The sequence below is a fragment of the Chiloscyllium plagiosum genome, chromosome 15, assembly GCF_004010195.1.
Source record: "Chiloscyllium plagiosum isolate BGI_BamShark_2017 chromosome 15, ASM401019v2, whole genome shotgun sequence".
Lineage (NCBI taxonomy): Eukaryota > Metazoa > Chordata > Chondrichthyes > Orectolobiformes > Hemiscylliidae > Chiloscyllium > Chiloscyllium plagiosum.
The window spans coordinates 20,919,612-20,929,951 of record NC_057724.1 but is presented as its reverse complement, the minus strand read 5'-3'; positions in this window follow the sequence as shown (position 1 = coordinate 20,929,951).

The following is a 10,340-nucleotide window of genomic DNA, read 5'->3' as shown; positions in this document are numbered from 1 at the left end:
TGAGATCTAACCTTGCTAATCAGTTTCCCATGGGGAACCTTGTCGAATGCCTTACTGAAGTCCATATAGATCACATCTACTGCTCTGCCCTCATCAATCTTCTTTGTTACTTCTTCAAAAAACTCAATCAATTTTGTGAGACATCATTTCCCACACACAAAGCCATAATGACTGTCCCGAATCAGTCCTTGCCTTTCCAAATACATGTATATCCTGTCCCTCAGGATTCCCTCCAACAACTTGCCCACCACCGAGGTCAGGCTCACCGGTCTATAGTTCCCTGGCTTGTCTTTACCACCCTTCTTAAACAGTGGCACCACGTTTTCCAAACTCCAGTCTTCTGGCACCTCATAAATATCTCAGCGGGAGGCCCAGCAATCACTTCTGTAGCTTCCCACAGAGTTCTCGGGTACACCTGAGCAGGTCCTGGGGATTTATCCACTTTTAACCATTTCAAGACATCCACCACTTCCTCCTCTGTAATCTGGACATTTTTCAAGATGTCACGAATGTATCAAATGGTGGAGTAGATTTGACAGGCTGAATTGCTTATTCCTGCTCCTGGTTCTATGTCCTTATGATCCTGCAGCCAAAGGATCCAATCAAAGTCCTAGCATTCTGCCATGATTATACCCATGCTCAATAATGGGGGAGCCCATGAAAAATACCTGTGACAAAACTCCAAACTGAGTCCAGAACAAGGATCTGTGATAGGCCTTTGAGCTGAGGAGAAATTACTTCACCAAGAGAGTGGTCAGCATGTGGAATTCTCTGCTGCAGAAAGCAGTTCAGGCTAAAATAGCAAATGCTTTCAGGAAAGAATTGGATATCTTTCTTAGGGTTAAAAGGATCAAAGGGTATCGGGAGAAAGCAGGATAATTAGCTATGGTCATATTGAATGGTGGGGAAGGCTTTCTATGTTTTCTATGTTTCAGTCCTCTGCATCCTTCTCAATCTCTCTGCAGCTTTTGATATAGTTGACCACAAAATTTCCATGATTGTGCAGTTAGGTAGATCATACTTATCAGTTGAACTCTTATCGTAAAACACCAAAAATACCTTGGCTTCTGGGGATCTTGTGACACAGTGGTAGTGTCCCTACCTCTGAGCTAGGAGGTTTGAGTTCAAGTCCCACCTGCTCGAGTGGTGTGTTATTACATCTCTGGACAGGTTGATTAGAAAAAAATATCTACGCTGCTTTCCCTTCATTTTCCTTCCTGTTACGCCCCACAAAAACCTAACACTGACCACCTCCTTTAATCAATTCTTTTTTGATGAGGTTAACCCGAGTGGTGATGAGGGTAATGCATTTGATGTGGTCAACATGGACTTTAGCAAGACCTTTGATAAGGTCCCCCATGGCAGCCTGGTGAAGAAAGTAAGTGCCAAGAGATCCAAGACAAAGTTGTACCTTGGGTCCAAAACTGGCTGAAAGTCAGGAAGCACGGGTAATGCTGGAAGGATATTCCAGGACTGCAAGTTTGTCCGATGGATTTCCACACGACTTGGTGACAGTGCCCTTACTGATTGAGATATTTGTGAATGACGTGTACTTAAATGTAGGTGATCTGATCAAGAAGTTCACAAATGACCTGAAAAATGTTTGGGTGGTAAATAGTAACAAGTATAGCTGGAAACTGCAGGAGGGTATCAACAAATTGCTCATGTGGATAGAGCAGCAGTAAATGGAATTCAGTTCAGAAAGATAATGCACTTAAGGAAGGCAAAACCAAGGCAAGAGAATACAAATTGAATGTTACAACCGTGGAAAATACATTGGATCTGATGGACCTTGTATGCACAGATCTCATAAGGTAGTAGGGCAGGAGTTAAGTGGTTAAGAAGGCATAGATTTGCCTTGATTAGCTGAGGAATGGAATGCAAGAGCAAGGAGCTCATTCTGGAACTGTGCAAAATGCTGGTTAGGTCCATAACTGGAGTATTGAGTGCTGTTGCAGTCTTTACACTATAGGAAGGATGTAACTACATGACAGAGGGTGCAGAGGAGATTTACCAGGAGCTGCCTTGGATGGAGACTCTGAGCTGGAAAGAAAGATTAAAATGTCTGAAGTTAATTTCCATGGAAGTGTTGGATCTTCCTATAGATATATAATATTTTGAGGGGCATAAATAGGGTGAATAGGAAGGCATTTTCTTCCGTTCGTAGAGGGAACAATAATTAGAGGATATAGATTTAAAGTAAGAAGTAGAAGGTTAAAAGGAGAGTTGAGGAGTCTTTTTTTTCATTCAGAGGGAAGTAGGTATCTAGGACCTACTGCCTGAGAGGCAGATTAGTCAGAACACCTCATAATATTTAAGTTGTGTTTAGATATTCACCTATATACCATTGCTTGCAAAGCTATGGGCCAAATGCTGGAAATCTGGATTTCTGTAATCCGGTCTTTATTAATGGCACAAATATGATGGACTAATGGCCTCCTTCTGTGCTGTAAACATCAATGAGTTTCCTATTTGTTGCGTACATGTTGCCCCTCAGCAATATAATCTGAACGCATAGCATTAGTTTCCACAGCAAAACAGAAAGTGCTGGATAAACTCAGCAAGGCTTGGCAGCATCTATGGGGAGGGAAATAGAATTAACATACCTCTGTTTGTTATGAATCTTCTTCGAAACTGCTACTGATCCTGCCGAGTTTCTCCAGCGCTTTCACTGCTCAGTTCAGATCTCTAGCATCCGTAGTAATTTGTTTTTATAATGGTTTCCACATGTTCATTGCTGATACACAACTTGACTTTGCCATCACATTTCTCCACTATCCCACTGTTGCACAGCTTGTCTGATATCAAGTACAGAAATTTTCTTGTGTTGAATTCTACTACAACGTGTGACTCAATGTCAAATGTTGCAAGGGAATGCTTGTAAAGTGCTTTGGGGGAGTTTACTTATCAAAATGCAACAACATGAATTGAAGCAGTTGCAACAGTGCATCCAACAAAGCTGTTCCTGTTCAGCCGTAACAATGGCATCTACCTGACAAAGTTAAAAATTGCTCAGATATGACCTGCCCCCTGCCAATTACTTCACCATCAGTCTACTCTCCATCATCAGCAAGATGGTGAAAGGAATTGTCAACAGGGCTGTCAAGCAGAACATACTCACAAAGAAGCTGTTTGGGTTTCACCAAAATGATACAGATTGGATTGTAGCCTCGGCCTAACATGAGCCAGACAGCTGAATTCCAATCATGAGGTTAGAGTGACAAACAAAAACAGAAATTGGTGGAGAAATACAATATCAATGAAGAGAAAGTAGCATCAAGGTTTCAAATCCAGTCATCTCTCCTCAGCATCTGCATAGAGCAGCCCACCGGGATGATCAGAGCCATATTGGCTCCGGCATGTGTGCATCTGGCTGTTTCCCTGAAGAGATTGGCAAATGCCATGTAAAGCCTGATTCAGCACACTGAGTGTCTGGTGGATATGCACATGGACCTGCACTCCGTCTCTAATGACCATAGTGTGTAGCATCAATGGCAAGGTGAGAGGGGATGAGCAACACCGACTTCACTCCCTTTGATTAGATTAGATTCCCTACAGTGTGGAAACAGGCCCTTCGGCCCAACAAGTCCACACCGACCCTTCGAAAAGTAACCCATCCAGACCCATTTCCCTCTGACTAATGCACCTAATACTGTGGGCAATTTAGCATGGCCAATCCACCTGACCTGCACATCTTTGGACTATGGGAAGAAACCATGGGCAGTCACGGGAAAAATGTGCAAACTCCACACAGACAGTCTGCCTGAGGCTGGAATCAAACCTGGGACCCTGGTGCTGTGAGGCAGCAGTGCTACCACTGAGCCACTGTGCCACCCCCATATGATGCTGAAGCCTGCAGGTACCTAAGTCAAGGAGAGTGGCCAGCATCTGGCCAGGACACACTAACTTAACTCAGGTCCTCCAAATGCTCCAGTGAAAGCTGGTCAGGTCCTCCAGAGCAAAGGATGCACCCTCAGCAGGCTATCACACCTCAGCTGTGGAAGCAAAGACTGCAGTTAGATGTAAGGGAGGGAAAGAAAAAGAGTGCACAGAGTGTACAGAAGTAGCATTGGTAACACATTATTATAAATTATGTAGCACTTTTTAAAAATATATACACACTTGCACTCTTAAAGTGCATATTTCAGTTTCATTTCTGCTGTTGGCCCTGGTTTGAAAGATGACCAGCACCAACAGACATCCCAATGATGGAAGAAATTGTAATGGCCAAATATTGCTCATCTTTGACAAGCGACTGACTCCTTGACTACAGCTGGCATCGCACCATTGATATTGATGACTCAGCCCAGTCATTATACTTTAACATGGATTACACTGAACTTAAAATCAATGTGCAGGGATTGTGCTAGATTCTGAGATGCACATGTCATTTCACACTTACACAGACACCCAGTGTGTGAGGGTATGAAGTCAGTGATGATTTCAAACACCTCTAGGAGGCTTGCTGTTTTTTTTTACCTATCGGTATTTCAGGTGAGGGCACTGCCACTGAAGGCTGGGAGATGTATGATGAGAAGTTCATTCTCCATTATTGTGCAGCTTCTTTCTGCAGACCTCCGCGCTCTCTCGAGTTAAATGGTTTATTACAGAATACTCAAGGATTTCATGGCTATATAATGGAAGGGCGAAAAGGACGTGGCTCAGGTTTCCATTCAACCTTGTTATCTTTCATGAGAGACTTCAGTGCAAAACTGTCAGCTTCAGGTGTTGACTGAAGCCTTATAAACTACCTTACCTTAGCACCATGTAATGTTAGTGCTCTGGCTCATTGGCAGCTGCTTTTTCACTGACAGTCAGTAAGTCAGAGCATCCGAAGATACCATGCATATATTCCTATGAATCAGTAAACATTTATTCAGCAACAGAAAAATTGAAGGATTGCAGAGATAACCAGGTTCACAAACCAGAAGCTGCTTGCTCTCTAACCAGCTGAGAGTTACATAGTGCAAGTCCAAACCCATTTCATTCATCCTAGCAACAGGTTTAAATTAGCTGCCTCTGGCTTCTCATGCTCAATGATGCATTAATCTATCATTCTCTCGCGAATGTCCCTCGTGGTCTATGCCTTAGTCATTTGAGTTACTTTCTGTTGGATCTATGACAAGCAGCCCCTGGTCAGTCCAAAGTGTGGATCAAGTCATTGTTGCACTCCTTGAACTTTTTTGTTGATAAATGTTTTTGTTTACTGATCCATATTACTGTATGTACAATATCTTCAACTGATCCCACCCTAAGGTATCTGCACTATCTTCTCACCATTCAACAGAAAACAGCAGTCAGTGAGAAAGGCCAGTTATACTAGAAGACATGAGGTTACGTGGATTTCAAGGCTTCAGTCAGCAAATGATATTTCAAGGATAGTCCTCAAGATATGCAACAGGTTGGGAGCAAAGCTGAGGCATTTGCTTTTACTCTCCGATCATAGGATTATTGTCAACGTTTCAGAGTTTATGTAGATGACTAAAATGTTATGAAACGCTAGAGCCTCTTGTTGAACAGCATTTAACCTGAAGGAGGAAACATCACGTATAGCTTTTCTCAACAGGCCACTGGACTTCCCATTGTGCACCCAGTGTTGAATGGCAGTGCACTTACTGAAAAAGCTGAGAGAGAGTGTGACCTTCTGCCTCCAAAGGTGTGTTGAATCATCTCTGTTTCAATGATCCCATTCAGAAGATGCGTGATGTACGCCGAGCAAACCCTAGCACAATACCTGTACATTTCTATTGGCCTCAGTGTAATTTATATTATCATGCAATATTTTAACTGTAGTCAACAAGATAACAGTTGAAGAATTCATAACATCTGAGGCTATCTTCATTCAAGGATTCAAATGTTCATCAGAGATGAACAATATTGATTACAACGTTGTTCATCCTTGGAATACCTGAAGACGCCATATTTATCTCAAATTAGTATGACTTCATCACAGTTGACAGCTACAAAAAGACTGGAGCAGACAGTTTAAGACTAAGTCAAAATAAAAATGTAAAATTACTTCCAATGCAGAGTCATCCATGCCACTTCTGTGCCCTCTGTGTTTTTCCGCCTACTGTCTGGAAGTGACGTGCAGCTGGATTGGAGGGAATCTGCTCTGTAATTAACCCCATTGGAAGACCTCTCAGGGTAAACCCAAGGTGCTTCTGTCTAGAGTGTCCAAGCCCGCTGTGTGTGTCCTGGCTAGACACACTCGCCCTTTTCAGTTTGGTCTTTTGCCAGCATTGGTATCACTGATAGGGATACGTGGAGCAGCTGAGCTCCTCTGGAATGCGCTGACAGGAATCTCTTGGGGTCATACATGGGGTAGCACTTACCCTTGTGGAACACAAAAGATTATTCAACAGCTTTCGACAAAGCTAAGCGCTTCCTTTAATCCCGTTGACTACGCTGGCCTGTCCCATTCTGTCTCTCTGGGCTGGCTCTGTCTAGTGGCTTGGCCTTCTTTGGCAAGCAGGAGGGAAAAGCGTTGCCTTATTTTGAATCACCTCATCCAGCAAACCACCCAGTGTCTGTCAATAAAGTGATTAGCTAATCGGCCTTTTCGGATCATGTGCTTCATGTCTCTGATCTTCATGTCCACATCCTTCCAGCTCTTTGCTGAACACGAAGGGTTGGCCTGTCACATTAATCATTCAGTTTATCAACCACTCATTAGAAGCAGCAGCCTACAGCAACTGGTGATATAGAATAACTCGCTATCTTTTGGGTTTTGCTTACTTCACAATCTGGAAATTTTCTGTCTGTGTATTATTGACACACACTCTGTTTACCTGCTTAGGAGCCAGAGAACTGTTACATGCCGATGATTCCTGGTCTCCAGAATTGGTCATTTGCCTCACAGCGCCAGAGACACAGGTTCAATTCTAACGTTGGCCGACTGCCTGTGTGGAGTTTGCACATTCTCCCCTTGTCTGCATAGGTTTCATCCAGGTGATCCGGTTTCCTCCCACAGTCCAAAAATGTGCAGGTTAGGTCAATTGGCCAGGCTAAATTGCCCATAGTGTTCAAGGATGTGTAGGCTAGATGCATTAATCAGGGGAAATGTAGAAGGGTCTGGGTGGGATACTATTCAGATGGTCAGTGTAGATTTGTTGGGCCAATTGACCTGTTTCCACACTGTAGAGATTATATGATTACATGATCTCTGGGGAATATCTGCTCTGAGCACAAGTCCACAGTGCCCTTTGGTCTCAGACAACTTCCCCCACTGTTTGAACAAAGCAACGGTGTAAACATGACTCACAATGAGCTCCAATTACTTGTGACCATGAAGTCCAGCAATCCCTTCCACGTTCCTTGCTTTATTGCAGTATCCTTTTCCCATTTTGGTCCAGAATCCGAAATAAACAGAGAAAAAAACAATATATTTTCTACATCACAGTATTACACTATCCACAAATATCAAAATGCAAAATTTTAATCAAAATATCCTTCCTTTGTGACTGTGATACCTGTACTCTACCATAAGCACAGTTGGAACAAATTCACACACATGCTTTTTGCTCTATCCTTGGCATCCACTAGCAATAATGGATTACAAAGTGCCCTGCTGTAATGGTTTTAGTAATAGCTTCTAATATTTTCCCTATGCCAATAGATTCTTTGAAGCATACATGCTGTCCAGCTGCTAAAATGGCATCTACACAATGTGCTGAGCGTGAGGATCTAGGCATTTAGAAACTAGATCAGAGGGGAGTTTGTGATATCACCCATTATGTCATATTGATTTGAAACCAGTGCTTTTATTTTCAACCTCAGCACTCAGCTAGTCCGCTGTCTTAATGTCTTACAGCAGAAAATGTACTTAGCTACAGAAAAGCCTCCTTGAGACACTCTTTAACGTAACCACCTCGAATTTACAACTTAGTTGCCAGTTAATCCCTACGAGCCATGAGCTTGTGAAAGTGTTGGCTGTGTTAAAGAGTTGTTTAAAGATCCTGTAGTCAACATGGTACTTCATGTGACCTGATTGTGACTTCAAGGGGTCTGGTCAGACAACTTGCTCCCAAGAGTATAATGTTTGCAATTCCCTAAGAGAGAATAATAATCGCAAAGAAAAGGAAAATTCTCTTGTAGAGGGGAGAAGGAAGGAGAGGAGTACTTTCAACAGAAAGCTTTTACCACCAAGAGTTTTAGAATAACTCTTACACCTTCCCCTATGGCTGTGAAATGTCTGTGGCCTTGAAAACCATTCTGTGGAGATTATAAGCAAATGGCATACACAACATTTACCAGTTCATCACCCACTGTTCCATCAAAGAATTGCTAGGTGCTCTTCATACCAGCAGAGGAGTGATTGCTGTCTTCTTCTTGAACAGAAACAAACAGGCAAAGCATGCATGTGACTTCGCCAGGAGAGTAACTCCTCTCCTTCCTCAGAAGGCTACAGAAATTCAGCATATTCACAATGACTATTATCAATTTGTAGTGATGCACCCTACAAAGCATCCTATCCATGTGCATCACAGCTTGTCATGGCAACTGCTCTGCACAAGACCACAACAAAATACAGAGTGTTGTGAATGCAGCCTAGTCCAACACACAAACCAGCCTTCCATCCATTGACTCTGTCATTATTTCCCGTTACCTGGGGAAAGCTACCAACATAACCAAAGGCCTCTCCCACCCCAGTTATACTCTCTTTTTCACCATCTACTATCAAAAATTTGAAAACATGTCACCACAAATCCAAGAACAGCTTCTTCCCTCTCTCTTGTCAGACGTATGAACTGACCTCTCATTTATTAGACCTTTGATCTTTCTCAGCACTATCTCTGCAGCTGTAACACTATTTTCTGTAATCCATTCTGCTTTCCTGATGTACTTCAGTAAGGTATGATTTGTCTGGATAGCACACAAAACAATACTTTTCACTGTATCCCAGTACACATGACAATAATAGATCCAAACAAATCAAAATTAAGGTAGGAAATTTCCCCAGCAAGCATACCATCAAGAAAACACATGTTTTCGCCTGATTATTTTTAACTTTACAAAAAATGACTATACTTCAATTAGTATTAAGTCATAAGACCATATGACATTGGAATAGAAGTAGGGTATTCAGCCATCTGCCATTCCAAGAGATCAAGACTAGATAAAAAAAACTGCAGATGTTGGAATCCAAGGTAGATAAACAGGAGGCTGGAAGAACACAGCAAGCCAGGTAGCATCAGGTGGTAGAGAAGTCAATGTTTCAAGTGTAAACCTTCTTCAGGACCGGGCGTGGGTGTAAGGGGGGCTGCAGATAAAAGGGGGTGCAGAGTTTTTGGTGGGGAGCAGTGTGAGGTGGTAAGTTAGGGAGAGGTGACTACGGGTACAGGGTATGACCTGATTGTCGATGGAGGAATGAGTCCAGTTTGTAGCTAGAAGGAAGGGTTGGTCAGAGGAATGGAAGGGAGAGGGAGGGGCTGGGTAGGGAGTCGGGTGATGGGAAGGGAGGTTATTTGAAGTTAAAGAACTTGCTGTTGAGTCTTCTGGGCTTAAGTCTGTCCATGTGGAAGATGACGTGTTGTTCCTCCAATTTTCAGTCTGATTCGCTAAGCCAATGGAGGATGCCAAGGATGATCATGTTGAAAAGGGAGTGGGAAGGGGAATTAAAATTGGTGGTGGCTGGGAGGTCAGGTCTGACCTTACGTGCCCGACTGAAATGCTCAGCGAAATGTGCCCTGACTTTCTGTTTGGTCTCACCGTTGTAGAGGAGACCACATCAGGGACATCAGGGATACAGTCAACTAGGTTGGAGGAGAGGCAGGTGAGTGAGCCTCTGTCTCACCTGGAAGGACTGTTTGGGGCCCTGGATGGAGGTGAAGCATTGGTGTACTGGCAGGTCTTTCTTTTATGGTTGCAGGGGCAAGTACCTAGGGGTTTGGGGAGGTTGAATCAAGGATTGGAGACAGCAATGGTCCTTGCAGAAGGCAGAGAGGGGGTGGCGAGAGGAAAAGGTTGGAAAAGATCATGGCTGATTTGATAATCTTCAATTCCACTTCCCTGTCTTTTCCTCATAACCTTTGATTCTCTCACTGATTAGAAAACTGTCTTTTTCATCCTTCAATATACTTAAATGCCCCACTCTCAATGGCCCTCTGTGGTAAAGAACTTCACAACCTCTGAGAGAAGAAGTTCAACATAGAACATAGAACATAGAAAAATACAGCGCAGTACAGGCCCTTTGGCCCTCGATGTTGCGCCGATCCAAGCCCACCTAACCTACACTAGCCCACTATCCTCCATATGCCTATCCAATGCCCTTTTAAATGCCCATAAAGAGGGAGAGTCCACCACTGCTACTGGCAGGGCATTCCATGAACTCACGACTC